We start from the raw sequence: 15640 nt of genomic DNA on the forward strand, positions 1-15640 counted from the left end.
GGTGGTTTATATGGCGGGGGTGGTACATAAGTTTTATCTTTAGGTTCTTCTCCTTTTCCTTGACCTTCCTGTTTTTCAGATTCCTCTGGTTCCTTTACTTCGTCTGGGGATTTGGTATATTCCTTAAAAGTTTCGGGTTCACTCAATCTTGGGTTTGGTGGCTCATCATAAGCGTTCCCACTTCGTAGGGTAATGGCATTGGCTTATCCTCTCGGATTCTGTTGAGGTTGTCCAGGGAACTGTCCTCTAGGTGTAGTCTGAGGGGCTTGGTTTAAATCTACCTGAGAGATCTGGGTTTCAAGCATCTTGGTATGAGTAACTATTTGGTCAACCTTGGTTCCTAACTGGGTAATTAGTTCGTTAACATGAATATTTTGGTTCATGAACTCCTTGTTTTGTTGGTTTTGAGCAGTGATAAAATTTTCCATAATTTTCTCAAGGCTCGACTTTGGTGGTACAGGTTGCATAGGTTGATTTGGTCTTGGGGCTTGATAACTAGGTTGTCTCGGAGGTGCATTATTTTGGATAGGGTTATTGTTTTTATAGGAGAAGTTCGGGTGATTCCTCCATCCAGGGTTATAGGTATTCGAGTATGGGTTCCCTTGGGTGTAATTCACTTGCTCATAGTGGGTTTCATTTAATAGACTGCATTCTGCAGATTGGTGTCCTTTGGTTCCACATATCTCACAATCCGACGAAACTGCGGCTACAGTATTCGGGTTTATGCACATATGCTCGACCTTGAGGGCTAATGCGTCCATTTTAGCTTGCATCATGTCTATAGAGCTTAGTTCATGCACTCCTCCTTGGGCTTTCTTCTTCTCAATTGTCGCTCGTTCGACTCCCCATGATTGATGGTTTTGAGCCATATCTTCAATGAGGGCACTAGCTTCAGGATAAGGTTTGTTCATCAACGCACCGCCTGCGGCAGCGTCGATGGTCATCTTAGTGTTATAGTGAAGTCCATTATGGAAGGTCTGCATGATTAACCAATTTTCTAAACCATGATGTGGGCATGCTCGTAGCAACCCTTTATATCTCTCCCAAGCTTCAAACAACGATTCTCCTTAGTTCTGGGTAAATCTAGTTATATGGTTTCGAAGAATAGCGGTCTTACTTGGGGGAAAATATCTAGCAAGGAATACTCTTCTAAGGTTATCCCAATTCGTAATGGAATTGGGTGGAAGGGAATCTAACCATGATAGGGCTTTATCTCTGAGGGAAAAAGGGAATAATCTTAAACGGATTGCCTCAGGAGAAGCTCCATTGGTTTTAAAAGTGTCTGCTAATTAGAGAAAGATTTTTAAATGTTGGTTTGGGTTCTCAGTAGCGAGACCTGCGAATTGTCTCTGTAGCACTAGTTGCAACAGGGAAGGTTTAAGTTCGAAATTATTAGCTGGGATGGTTGGGTTTACTATACTAGAACTAGGTTCTTCGTTAGATGGTTGGGCGAAGTCCTTAAGAGGTCTTTGGTTTTGATCTTCGGTCATAGCTCTCCTAATTCTATGGAAAAATAAACGTGCGCGAGCGTAACGTTCAGGTTCCGTCAGAGGATATACTAAGCTTCTGGTGCTGCGAGCTTTTCGCATTGACCGACGGGTAATAACCTAAGTCTAAATTATAAAACAACAGGATATGAAATTTGACGAAATTGGTCCCCGGCAACGGCGCAAAAAACTTGATGCGTGGTTTTCGCAAGTATACGAACGCGTCAGAGTAATATAAAAGATTGTCGAATCCACAGAGACCAAGTGTCAATCTATCGTTATCTGTTGTTATGGTGTTTATCTAAGGTAATCAAAATAGGGGTTTTTTAGAGTGTGCAATGAAAAGTAAAGTGTTGAATAAAGTTCAATTTATAAAGACAGACTCGAATTTAATTCACATAATCAATTAATAATCCAAGTACTTGCTAATAGAACTACTTATGGGCAGTGTTTCCTACTTTGAAAAGAACCAATTTAACAGGAACTGTCGCTTTCGCGTATTCAGAACCGAGTTGTACTCCCTAATCAAACCCTCTTATTGTCACTTATAAAAAGGTGTGCATTGCGTTAGAGTAGTAAACCTATTTTTAAGAAATATAGTATCTTGACTAAGTTGAAAAGTATTTTAACCTGGATTTCTTAACCAAAAGAGGTTCTCACGAACCAAACTCTAAACTTATGAACGCTTCCGAAAATAGTTTTAAAATCTCTTTTCTTCTTAATTTAAAAACTCCTAATGAGCTAAACAAAGCGCTTTCGCTGTTTTTCAAATATTTAAAGATAATTAAGTTTAAATAGACGTTGGACGGCTTTCGATCTTACCCAACGAAAATTAAGTGCGGGAAAACATAAGTTAAAAGTCAAAATAGCCCTTAAGTGTTTCTACGAACAATTGTACGGATTATCGGTTCAATTACGATCCTTACATTCTAACCTTATAGATTTAGTTAGACATGGTAAAGTAAAGGTGCATTTAAATTTAAATAAAAGTAGTGCGAGTGCGGAAAGTAAATAAAAGTAGTGCGAGTGCGGAAAGTAAATAAAAGTAGTTCGAGTGCGAGAAATAAATAAAGTAAAGCGAGTGCGAGAAAATAAATAAAGTAAAGCGAGTGCGAGAAATAAATAAAGTAAAGCGAGTGCGAGAAATAAATAAAGTAAAGCGAGTGCCGGAAATAAAATAAAGTAAAGACAGTGCGGGAAATAAATTAGATAAAGGTAAGGCAATAAAAATCTGCTCCAATCGGAGGGTTGAATAAAATGCAAGCGGAAATGAAAATGGCGGCAGGATTAACTTCCTTCCAAAGTGCTCCAAACTCGATTACAGACTCGATCACAAACTTGATTACACAATTGTGGTAACACCCCAATGCGAAGCGATTACCACTTTAAAATATTGAATATATGCCTAAGTGAAACTAAGTTTGCCTCTGCTCTAAGTTTGGATGCCTAAACAAATGAAAACGAGTATGTACTTATAGGCAAGTAAAATGATGGAAATGACAAGGATGCCCTTCAGTTTGAAATTGGGAGGGAAAACTTTTCCTCTTGTGGCACCCGCCACAAGTCCATGGCGCCCTCCATAAGGCCAAATTGTGGCGCCTTAGTGGAAGTAGTGGGGAACATGGCAGTTGAGGGAAGTTGAGTTGTGACACATCATGGCTGGTCCTATGGCGCCGGCCACAGTGAGAGCCACAAGTGCAAAATGCTGAATTTTAGGCTTTTTAGCTCATTTTCACTCCTTTTCTCGATCGAAGCTCCGATTAAAGTAAAAACCTGAAAACAAAGAGAAACATAGTAATAACACAACAAAATAACAACAAAACTACTAAAATGCATGCGAAATCGGAGTCGGAAATACGGTGAAATTCAGTGTCATCAGCAAGTACTTGGATTATTAATTGATTATGTGAATTACATTCGAGCCTGTCTTTATAAATTGAACTTTATTCAACACTTTAATTTTCATTACACACTCTAAAAAACCCCTATTTTGATTACCTTAGATAAACACCATAACAACAGATAACGATAGATTGACACTTGGTCTCTGTGGATTCGACAATCTTTTATATTACTCTGACGCGTTCGTATACTTGCGAAAAGCGCGCATCAAGTTTTTGGCGCCGTTGTCGGGGACCAATTTCGTCAAATTTCATACCATGTTGTTATATATTTTAGACTTAGGTTATTTCCCGCCGGTCAATGCGAAAAGCTCACAGCACCAGAAGCTTAATATACCCTCTCGCGGAACCTGAACGTTACGCTCGCACACGTTTATTCTTTCATATAATTAGGAGAGCTATGGCCGAAGATCAAAACCAAAGACCTCTTAAAGATTTTGCCCAACCATCCAACGAAGAACCTAGTTCTAGTATAGTAACCCAACCATTCCAGCTAATAATTTCGAACTTAAACCCTCCCTGTTGCAACTAGAGCAACAGAGACAATTCGCAGGTCTCGCTACTGAGAACCCAAACCAACATTTAAAAATCTTTCTTCAATTAGCAGACACTTTTAAAACCAATGGAGCTTCTCCTGAGGCAACCCGCTTAAGATTATTCCCTTTTCCCCTCAGAGATAAAGCCCTATCATGGTTAGATTCCCTTCCACCCAATTCCATTACGACTTGAGATAACCTTAGAAGAGTATTCCTTGCTAGATATTTTCCCCCAAGTAAGACCGCCGTTCTTCGAAACCATATAACTAGATTTACCCATAACCAAGGAGAATCGTTGTTCGAAGCTTGGGAGAGATATAAAGAGTTGTTACGAGCATGCCCACATCATGGTTTATAAAATTGGTTAATCATTCAAACCTTCTATAATGGGATTCACTATAACACTAAGATGACCATCGACGCTGCCGCAGGCGGTGCACTGATGAACAAACCTTATCCTGAAGCTAGTGCCCTCATTGAAGATATGGCTCAAAACCATCAATCATGGGGAGTTGAACGAGCGACATTTGAGAAGAAGGAAGCCCAAGGAAGAGTGCATGAATTAAGCTCTATAGACATGATGCAAGCTAAAATGGACGCATTAGCCCTCAAGGTCGAGCATATGTGCATAAACCCGAATACTATAGCTGCAGTTTCGTTGGATTGTGAGATATGTGGAACCAAACGAAACCCACTCTGAGCAAGTGAATTACACCCAAGGGAACCCATATTTGAATACCTATAACCCTAGATAGAGGAATCACCCGAACTTCTCCTATAAAAACAATAACCCTATCCAAAATAACGCACCTCCGAGACAATCAGGTTACCAAGCCCCAAGACCAAATCAACCTATGCAACCTGTACCACCAAAGCCGAGCCTTGAGAAAATTATGGAAAATTTTATCACTGCTCAAACCCAACAAAACAAAGAGTTCATGAACCAAAATATTCATGTTAACGAACTAATTACCCAGTTAGGAACCAAGGTTAACCAAATAGTTACTCATACTAAGATGCTTGAAACACATATCTCTCAGGTAGCTTTAAACCAAGCCCCCCAGACTACACCTGGAGGACAGTTCCCTGGACAACCTCAACAAAATCCGAGAGGACAAGCCAATGCCATTACCCTACGAAGTGGGAATGCTTATGATGAGCCACCAAACCCAAGATCGAGTGAACCTAAAACTTCTAAGGAATATACCGAACCCACGGACGAAGTAAAGGAACCAGAGGAATCTGAAAAACAGGAAGGTCAAGAAAAAGGAGAAAAACCTAAAAATAAAACTTATGTACCACCCCCGCCATATAAACCGCCTATACCATATCCGCAAAGACTCAAACAAACCCAGATCAATAACCAATATTAGAAATTTATTAAAGTTATAGAAAAACTTCATGTAGAAATCCCTTTCATAGAAGCCATCACCCAAATACCTTCTTATGCAAAGTTTCTCAAAGACATCCTTACCAACAAACGTAGACTTGATGATCCGAAGCCCTTGGAATGTAATTCCATTTGCGAGAATAAGTTAGCCAAAAAAGATAAAGATCCTGGAAATTTCTCCATTCCTTGTCTTTTGGGTAGTCATGTCATCGAAAAAGCTTTTCTAGACTTAGGAGCTAGTGTGAGCTTAATGCCTTTAGCGGTTTGTGAGAGGTTAAACTTAGGAGAATTATAGCCTACTAAGATGTCACTTCGGTTAGCCGATAGATCTGTTAAGTATCCGATAAGCATTTTAGAAGATGTTCCTGTTAAGATAGGTCAGTTATTTATCCCTACTGATTTTGTTATCATGGGCATCAAAGAGGACAATGATATACCAATCCTTCTAGGTAGACCATTCTTATCAACTACAGGAGTCATAATAGATGTCAAGAGAGGAAAGTTGACCTTTGAGGTAGGTGACGAGAAAATATAATTTATACTTTCGAAATTTCTTATGGCACCTGTGATGGGAGACACATGTTATGCCTTAGATATCATTGATGAGTGCGATAGGGAATTAGAACAAGAAGAAATCACAAAAATAATTATGTTGCCATCAACTCTCATACTGGAAGATGATGACTTTAGGAAACCCTACATCGATGATAACCTTTACGAATGTTTATCCCTTACCCCAGATCCTATGCCATGCCCTAAGAAACCAACCTTAGAACTTAAGGAACTGCCTAAGAATCTGAGATATGAGTTCCTCGATGAAGAGATGAACCGTCCAGTTATAGTCAGTGCTACCTTGAGCCAAGAGGAAACAGACCAACTTTTAGACGTTTTACGAAGATATCATCGATGTAGGGTGAGCCCTGTGCATGTAGTACCTAAAAAGGGAGGCATCATAGTCGTGCAAAACGATAAAGGCGAACATGTAGCAAAACGGTTAGAAGGAGGATGGCGGGTGTGTATAGATTATAGAAAATTAAATAAAGCAATCAGGAAGGATCATTTCCCTTTGCCATTTATAGACCAAATGTTGGAGCGTCTAGCCAGACACTCTTACTTCTGCTATCTGGATGGATACTCAGGATTCTTCCAAATACCTATCCACACCTAAGATCAAGAAAAAACTACATTTACATGCCCTTATGGAACTTTTGCCTACAAACGAATGCTATTCGGCCTCTGTAACGCCCCAGCTACTTTCCAACGCTGCATGATGTCAATTTTTGCAGATTACCTAGATGGTATCATGGAAGTGTTTATGGATGATTTCTCGGTTTGCGGATTTGATTTCTACAATTTTCTTGTTAACCTTGAGAAAATCCTGGAGAGATGCGTGGAGGTGAACCTCGTGCTAAACTGGGAAAAGTGTCATTTCATGGTGACCGAAGGAATTTTTTTAGGACATATAGTTTCTGAAAAAAGGTGTAGAGGTAGATAGAGCTAAGATAGAAGTTATAGAAAACCTAAAACCACCCAAAACTATCAGAGAAGTCCTAAGTTTTCTTGGACATGCTGGATTCTACCGGCGTTTTATCAAGGACTTCTCCAAAATAACTAAACCTTTAACTGGACTTTTAATGAAAGATGCTGAATTCATTTTCGATGGAAAATGTAATGACGCATTTAATCTTTTAAAGCAAGCATTAGTATCAGCACCTATCATGAAACCCCCTGATTGGTCAAAACCTTTTAGATAATGTGCGATGCTAGTGATTATGCGGTTGGAGCCGTTCTAGGACAAAGGAAAGATAAAAAATTACATGTAATATATTATGCCAGTAGAACCCTAGACGCTGCCCAACTTAACTACGCAACAACTAAAAAGGAATTACTCGCTGTAGTTTTCGCTATAGACAAATTTAGATCTTATATAGTAGGAGCCAAAATTATAGTTTACACTGATCATGCTGCCATTCGTTACCTATTAAGTAAAAAAGATGTCAAGCCCAGGTTACTCCGATGGATTCTACAAGAGTTTGATTTAGATATAAGAGATAAAAAAGGCACTGAAAATGTAGTAGTCGGTCACCTTTCTAGGCCAGAACATCTAAAACTAGACTTAGTACCCATAAAGGATGATTTCGCCTATGATAGACTGATAGCTAGACTAGAAACCATTGAAGACGATAACCTAGGCACTCGTGAGCACTTCCAAAATTCCTTAGCAGTAAGTAACGTACCATGGTATGCAGACTTTGTTAATTACCTAGATGTTGATACCATACCCCCTGATCTTGACTACCACCGCAAGAAGAAATTCTTCCACGATGTGAGAAACTTTTATTGGGACGAACCGCTCCTTTTCAAAAGGGGTAAAGATGGCATTTTTCACTGTTGCATTCCACAAGAAGGGGTAAAGAGTATAATTAAGCATTGTCACTCTGCACCCTATGGTGGACATGCGAGCACCTCTAAGACATACGCCAAGATTCTTCAAGTTGGCCTATTTTGGCCTACCATGTGGCATGATGTCTATGCTTGCATTGTCAAATGTGATAGATGCCACCGCACTGGAAACATTTCAAGGCGTGACGAGATGCCTCTGAGAAACATTCAGGAAGTAGAACTCTTTGATGTATGGGGTATAGATTTCATGGGACCTTTCCCACCATCCTTAGGAAACAGGTATGTCTTAGTAGCTGTAGACTACGTGTCTAAGTGGATTGAAGTTATAGCTGCACCCACAAACGACACTAGGGCAGTGATTAAGCTATTTAAAAAATATATTTTCCCTAGATTTGGAACACCATGTTTAGTCATAAGCGATGGAGGATCACACTTCATATAGAGGATATTTGATAAACTTTTAAGAAAATATGGAGTTAGGCATAGAGTAGCAACATCATACCACCCACAGACTAGTGGCCAAGTAGAAGTATCAAATAGGGAGATAAAACAAATCCTAGAGAAAACTGTTTCTATCTCTAGGAGAGACTGGTCTCAGAAGCTTCAAGAAGCACTATGGGCCTACCGAACCGCTTTCAAAACCCCTATAGGAACTACTCCCTACCAACTAGTCTATGGAAAATCCTGTCACTTACCGTTCGAATTAGAGCATAAGGCCTATTGGGCCATTAAAACTTTGAATTTAGACTACCTGACCGCTGGTGAGAAGCGTATCCTAGACATTCACAAACTAGAAGAACTTAGGCAGTTCGCCTACGAGAATGCCAAAATTTACAAAGAGAGAACAAAAGCATGGCACGACAAAAGAATAGTAAAGAAAGACTTCAATATAGGCGACCCTGTTCTTCTCTTCAACTCTAGGTTACGACTCTTCCCAGGGAAGTTGTGCTTAAGATGGACTGGCCCTTTAGAAGTATCCAAGATTCTGAGATCCGGAGCCATAAAAATCAAGAACGAAACATGTAGTCCATTCATTGTAAATGGACAAAGACTGGAGCTTTACGAAGGAGGAGACATTCCAATAGACTACTCAAGCCACATTCTGATTGATCCACCGATTCCTACTACTACAGGTGTATAAATTCTGATCGTCAAGCTAATAACGTTAAACAAGCGCTGCTTGGGAGGCAACCCATGGTTTTTATTTTATTTTACTTTTTTGCATTTACTTTATTTTATTTTTAATTTTTATTTTTATCATATTTTCATCGAGACTAAATATTTGAATGGTTTGTATTTTCAGGATCCCTTTTCCTAACTTTTACAGATGATGCACGTCGCCTATAGAGATGATGCTCAGAGAGAACGCTACATAGCCCTTTATCAGTGCCCTATGGTGCCCACACGTTATCCAGATCAGCACTGCATGGAAGCCCTGGATATCAAGCCAAGTATCCGATTTTTGAGCCACCAGCTCCATTGGGACGAGTTCGCTGACAACCTGAGTAACACCTACAGGAACTTGACATTGGAGTTCCTCAGTTCATTTGATTATGAACCGTACTCTGGACCAGATGGGTATGTTGTTTTCAGGCTTTTTGGAGTTGAGTACTCTTTCAGCCAGAAAGAGTTCAGTGACCTATTGGGTTTCCAGACCACTCCTGACGCTATCCCTGAGACACCTATGGGATACTTTCTGGGTAAGGAGGTGGAAAAGTTCTGGAGTGATATATCAGGTGGAGGGAGTCAAGATCCTTCAACGCAGTTGTCCCAGGATATACATAACCCTGCTTTTAGATACTTCCAGATGATACTGGCATATTCCTTCCTAGGAAGACCGGATGCTGAGACATTACTGAGTGAAGAGGAGATCTTCCTACTATTTTGTGCATCCCAGTCTCGCCTAGTAGCATGTGGGAACTTTCTGTTATGTGGCCTCAACGGTGTTTCTAGATCGACCGAAGGAGTCATTCATGTAGGAGGGATCATCACACAGATTGCTATCGCTTTAGGTCTATCTCGCAAGCTGTTACATCTCCAGACCTACTGTGGGTACACTACTATGGATATCGACTTTTGCTTGACCAGAGGGTTGATGAGGAGAGCCTTCTTCCACCCATGTCAGTTCAGATTATTGGTCGATAGCGAGGCGATTCATTATTTTACACTACCTGATCCTATGATGACTAGTGTGCATGATCCAACAAACTGGAGTTATGCTCTGGAGGGCCAGGGAGAGACTATCGAGGAGCCTATATCACCACCTATTGCTGAGTATACGCCTACACCACCTTCTTCCAGGATCATTGTATTCTCTAACAATCTATCATTGCAGACCCCAGACATCCGCACCCAGATTGCAGAGTGTCGTAGAGATATCGCAGAGCTTAGACAGGAGGTTACTGATCTCACCTTACAAATGGGAGTATCTGATCTCACACACGCTACCGAGGCCGACTGTTTATACCAGGAGATCGTCGAGCTTCGCCAGGAGATAGCCATGCTCCGCGGATCTACTCAGGAAGACGACCCCCCTACTATCTGATCTTACCATCTCATTTTATTTTGTCTCATTTATGCTTATATTTTTCGCATTTACCTAACTTATTTTTATATCATTGCATTTGGGATATTTTTCTTAATTATGTCAGCATATTGATATTTCCATATTTATATATATTTTTATGTTTTATGTTTGTTTATTTTTACATTTTTATTATTATAGTTTAAATATGTTAATTGTTTATTTATTTATTAGTCTAATGTTTTAAATTTTATTTTTATAAAATTATGCAAGCCTTATGTCAATAGGAATTACAATGCAAACGCTATCCGGACCCCCCAACCAAAAAGACAACGAGAAGCCCAAGCCAAAATGACCAAAATTTGGCCCAGCCAAATTTTGCCTTGTGGCGCCCGTCATAAAATGATGTGGCGCCCGCCACAGCGTTTGTATAAGCTCGGGGCAGACTCCCTTTTTCCACCATTTTCATACCTTCAAACCTCAAAAACCCATTTTTCCACCTTGCAAAAACTTCCTTGAACCCCACAAAAGCTCACACATTTCTCATCCTCACACCATACAAATCATTTTCCTGATTTCCATTTTCATTTTCATCCGTCGAATTTCATAAAAATCCAACCTTTTTACAAACCCATTTCATCTTCTTCATCACATTGTAAGAGCTACATAATGGAGTTCAATGGATTCATCCTTCGTCAAGGGAAACCGGGTGATAGGCAAAGGAAGAGTATCGAACGGTTGCAAAATCGGGAGATCCTCCTGACAAGGTATGTTGATGAAAATTGTCTCTACACTTTGGGTATCTACCATAGCATTTTTTATTTATTAGATAATTTAGGCTTGCATGCTATCTTTTCAAACAAAGAACCTACCTATGAGCGATTGACAATCGAATTTTTAAGTTCTTTAATCTATATTGTCAATCCTAACACTGCTAGCACAGTTGGTACTGTCCGATTTAGAATGTTTGTTGTTGAATATGAATTCAGTACCGACGAACTAGCAAGCCTGTTAGGTATTCCTCATGAGGACGATGCTATTTGTGAGGCCCCTTTGGATTCAGATTGGTCAGTCGAGGTGTTTTCCTTCTGGAAGAGATTGTCAAACACTTCCATAGATTCTTTTGAAGGAATTCTTGCCTCGACTATCCATAACCCGGCCATCAGAGTTTTCAGATATCTGCTGGCATGTACTATTTTTGGTCGGGAGAATCCAAATAAGGTCAATGCTCGAGAGCTTCTATTTTTGCAAGGAAGCCTCACAAATAGAAGAATTAATTTGGTCCCATTCATGCTTGTGCATATGGCTTTAACTCTAAATAAAGCGGGACTGATTGTTTTCGGAGGATTGATTACGTCTATGGCCCGGGCGCTTAACCTGAACAATGAGATAGCTACCCTAGATCCCTTACCTCCTCGCACAATCAACCTAAAATTTCTGAGAGACATGAAATTGTGCCGATTGAGGAGAGAAGGAGGCTATGTGCTTATGGTTCATGGTGTAGCTATCCCATCTGTTGTTTTACCATGCACTAGACGTACTGATGTACGTGATGAAAGGAATTGGACCTACGTTTTAGATGCTCCACCTGTTTTGGGTCCTCTTCCTCCTAATGTTCCTGATGCGGAGGGACATGACACTGATGATGAATATGATCGGCGAGAGAGATCTCCCGTACCTATGTCCCCCATCATCCTTCACTACCACACACCGCACTATCTTCTTCTTTTGCAGGTTCTGCTCCTGGCTTTTATATTATAGAAGAGATGTGGCGTAACCACATGGCTAGAGAGCAAAGGCGTGATGACCTACTCTCTACCATCCAACAACAACTGGCGGATAACATGAGCTTTATGCAAGAATCGCAGCGGAGGACAGATAGATCCTATGACACTGTTTTACAGTCCCTACTAACAATCACAAATACGCAAGCCCGTCAGCAACAATACCACCGTCAACATACTGCACTCATCGAAGCCACTCAAGGTTCCATTTTGAGTAACCTTCGAGAGGTGAGGACTGCTCAGGATGCCTTACAGGCCAGGATGGATCAGAGAGACCGTCGTCATACCCGATCCCGTCGTCCACCTCAAGATGGCGAAGGCACCAGTGATCAGCAGTAGGATGTCAGGTGACTCTCCCCTTATCTTATTTCGAAACGTTGGGGGAAATGTTCGATTTAAGTGTGGGAGGAGACTTTGTCGCTTTTCATTGTTGTTTTTAGATAGTTTGTTTATTTTTATTTATTGCTTTTTAGTTGCTTATTTTGCTTTTAGTGTTTTAGATAATGCATGAGTCTGACGAGTCACCAAATATAGTGTATCTTTAGTACAGTCTAATCTCCCCATTACTTGAGATCTACCAAAACAACAAAAAAATTGCAAAAGAAAACAGTGTTATTCTGAAAGTTTTTGAGTTTGTAAGACGGGTTTGAGTAAGGATGCGGTGACTTGGGAGAACTTTGTGAAACATCAGTATTGTTTTAGCACCATAGACTTCATAAATATAGAAATCATTCCCGAAACCCCATATACCATGGCCTTAATCATCATTTCAGTATAAGTCCTCAGTAGTTTATTCCAGATCTCAGCTTCGGCCTACGCATCCTCTACGTAGGGGATCGATGAACATAAGTGAATGATCTAGTGAAATAAAATAAAAGAAAGCAAAAAGGAAACTCCGGTATAGGTGACCCTCACAAAGTCATTTAAACCAAAAAGTTTGTAAAAATTTGCTACAAAAAGAAAAAGAAAAAGAAAAAGAAAAACTTACCCGCTGTTAGTTGGTTCAGAGGTATCTGGCGCTGAACTCGATAGGACGGATTACGATCCGATCCCCCACAACTGCAGTTGGGTCAAATAAAAGGGTTTACACATATTTATGTGCCAGGAACCCCATGTTTTGGATCATAATCACTAACAGGTCACTCTGCTATGAAGCATGTACGGATAACGGGCTGAATGTGATTGCGCCTGAATGAAAGGGACACAAAAAGAGATGAAGAGGCAGGCCTAGGTATTGTGGGATAATATCGGTTGGTTAATATAGGAATGAAGTTTATGTCCGTGTTTGCGGATAAGTGTCATCATGATACCCTTAGTTCACTTAGTTAGTACCTATCACTACATCTCGACTTGAACTTAGAAATCTTTCTAGCCCGAATCAATCGTTGACACCTGTTCTTCTTTTATGAGCTTTTTAGTGTTTTGCTTGAGGACAAGCAAAGGTTTAAGTGTGGGAGAGTTTGATGACACTGAAATTCACCGTATTTTCGACTCCAATTTCACATGCATTTTAGTGGTTTTATTGTCATTTTGTTATGTTATTACTATGTTTCTCTTTGTTTTCAGCCCGATCAAGAAAAGGAGTGAAAATGAGCTAAAACCCCTAAAATTCAACATTTTACACTTGTGGCTCCCACTATGGCTGGCGCCATGGACCCAACCATGACGTGTCCTAGCTCAACTTCCCTCAACTGCCACGTTCCCCACTACTTCCACTAAGGCGCCCCAATTTGGCCTTATGGCGGGCGCCATGGACTTGTGGCGGGCACCACAAGAAGAAAAGATTTCCCTCCCATTTTCAAACTGAAGGGCATCCTTGTCATTTCCCTTATTTTACTTGCCTATAAATAGAGACTCGAATTCATTTGTTTAATCATCCAAACTTAGAGCAGAGGCAAACTTAGAGCAAACTTAGTTTCACTTAGGTATATATTCAGTATTTTAAAGTGGTAATCGCTTCGCATTAGGGTGTTACCATAATTGTGTAATCAAGTCTGTAATCGAGTCTGTAATTGAGTCCTTAATCGAGTTTGGAGTTTTTAACTTAAGAAGAAAATAGATTTTAAAACTATTTTTGGACGCGTTTATAAGTTTAGAGTTTGGTTCGTGAGAACCTCTTTTGGTTAAGAAATCCAGGTTAAAATACTTTTCAACTTAGTCATGATACTATATTTCTTAAAAATAGGTTTACTACTCTAACGCAATGCGTGCCTTTTTATAAGTGACAATAAGAGGGTTTGATTAGGGAGTACAACTCGGTTCTGAATACGCGAAAGCGACAGTTCCTATTAAATTGGTTCTTTTCAAAGTAGGAAACACTGCCCATAAGTAGTTTTATTAGCAAGTACTTGGATTATTAATTGATTATGTGAATTACATTCGAGCCTCTCTTTATAAATTGAACTTTATTCAACACTTTACTTTTCATTGCACACTCTAAAAAAACCCTATTTTGGTTACCTTAGATAAACACCATAACAACAGATAACGATAGATTGACACTTGGTCTCTGTGGATTCGACAATCTTTTATATTACTCTGACGCGTTCGTATACTTGCGAAAAGCGCGCATCAGCAAGCCATCTCGAGATTGTCTCATGTCAAGCTGTTTCAAACTCACTTTCAAGGTGGATATTTTCAAAGACCCAGCCAACTAGGGCAATATGAGCCATAGAGGGGGAGACCCCCTTCGTGCTTTCAAACTACTCAGACAAATTCTACCACACGTCAACAACTATTGAGCTTAAGACGAGTGCCCGAAAATTATGCTAGCACGATTAATTAATCCTCCAAAAGGATCCCATTGGCTAAGTTGTGGCTGTCAAGCTTGACATAATTCTTCTTTGACAATATCTATCACAAAATATTTGGTTGAGTTCTCGGTGTTGGGGAATCAGGGCCTCCATAAAAGCCTTTACAAACTCCCAGTCCACTCAAGTGTCAACATTTTCATATCATGATCATTCATATATCATGCATAGCCGAAATGTACTTCGCGCTCATTTTGCATTGACCCAGGTCTTGTTGTTGATCCTATATCCTTTGAGCTCTACTTCCAATTTGTCTTTGGTGCCCTTAAACCATCATCCGGTTTTCGCAGTCATTTTCAAGTCCAACTCAGTTGGCACCTATCAAAAAAATTGTCCTAGAGGTTCAGTTCCTTTTTGGATTATCCGATGAATTTACGGATTACTCCTTTGTTCATTGATGTATTTCTATAACTTGTCTGATGTATTTCAAGATGTTTCCCCACCTATCTGATGTATTCTCGGATGTGTTTGTATTCTGATGTATTTCCAGAATTTCCTTGATGTATTACCAGATGTGTATGTATTCTGATGTATTTCCATAATTTCCTCGATGTATTACCAGATGTGTCTGTATTATGATGTATTTCCATAATTTATGATGTATTCTCGAATATGCTTGTCTTGTATTATGATGTATTTCCAGAATTTCCTTGATGTATTACCGGATGTGTCTGTATTCTGCTGTATTTCTGGAATATCACTTGTAATTCTGATGCATTTCCAGAATTTGTTTCTTTTACTCTCCGATGAATTCTCGAACATGTCATTTTTGTTCTGACGCACTTCTAGAACCCCCATGCCACTC

General features: G+C 39.9%; 2 non-coding genes across 2 annotated transcripts; one reads left to right on the top strand and one right to left on the bottom strand.

The window, feature by feature from the left end:
- The first annotated feature begins 999 nt into the window (after window positions 1-999).
- LOC127090144 (small nucleolar RNA R71) lies at window positions 1000-1106 on the top strand. Its single transcript, XR_007791674.1, has one exon. It is a non-coding gene; the product is annotated as a small nucleolar RNA R71 (small nucleolar RNA).
- A 3065-nt stretch (window positions 1107-4171) lies between these two features.
- Window positions 4172-4278, bottom strand: LOC127088669 (small nucleolar RNA R71). The gene has a single exon (XR_007790495.1). It is a non-coding gene; the product is annotated as a small nucleolar RNA R71 (small nucleolar RNA).
- Between the last annotated feature and the right edge of the window lie 11362 nt (window positions 4279-15640).

Source organism: Lathyrus oleraceus, chromosome 5 (assembly GCF_024323335.1).
Source record: "Lathyrus oleraceus cultivar Zhongwan6 chromosome 5, CAAS_Psat_ZW6_1.0, whole genome shotgun sequence".
NCBI lineage: Eukaryota > Viridiplantae > Streptophyta > Magnoliopsida > Fabales > Fabaceae > Lathyrus > Lathyrus oleraceus.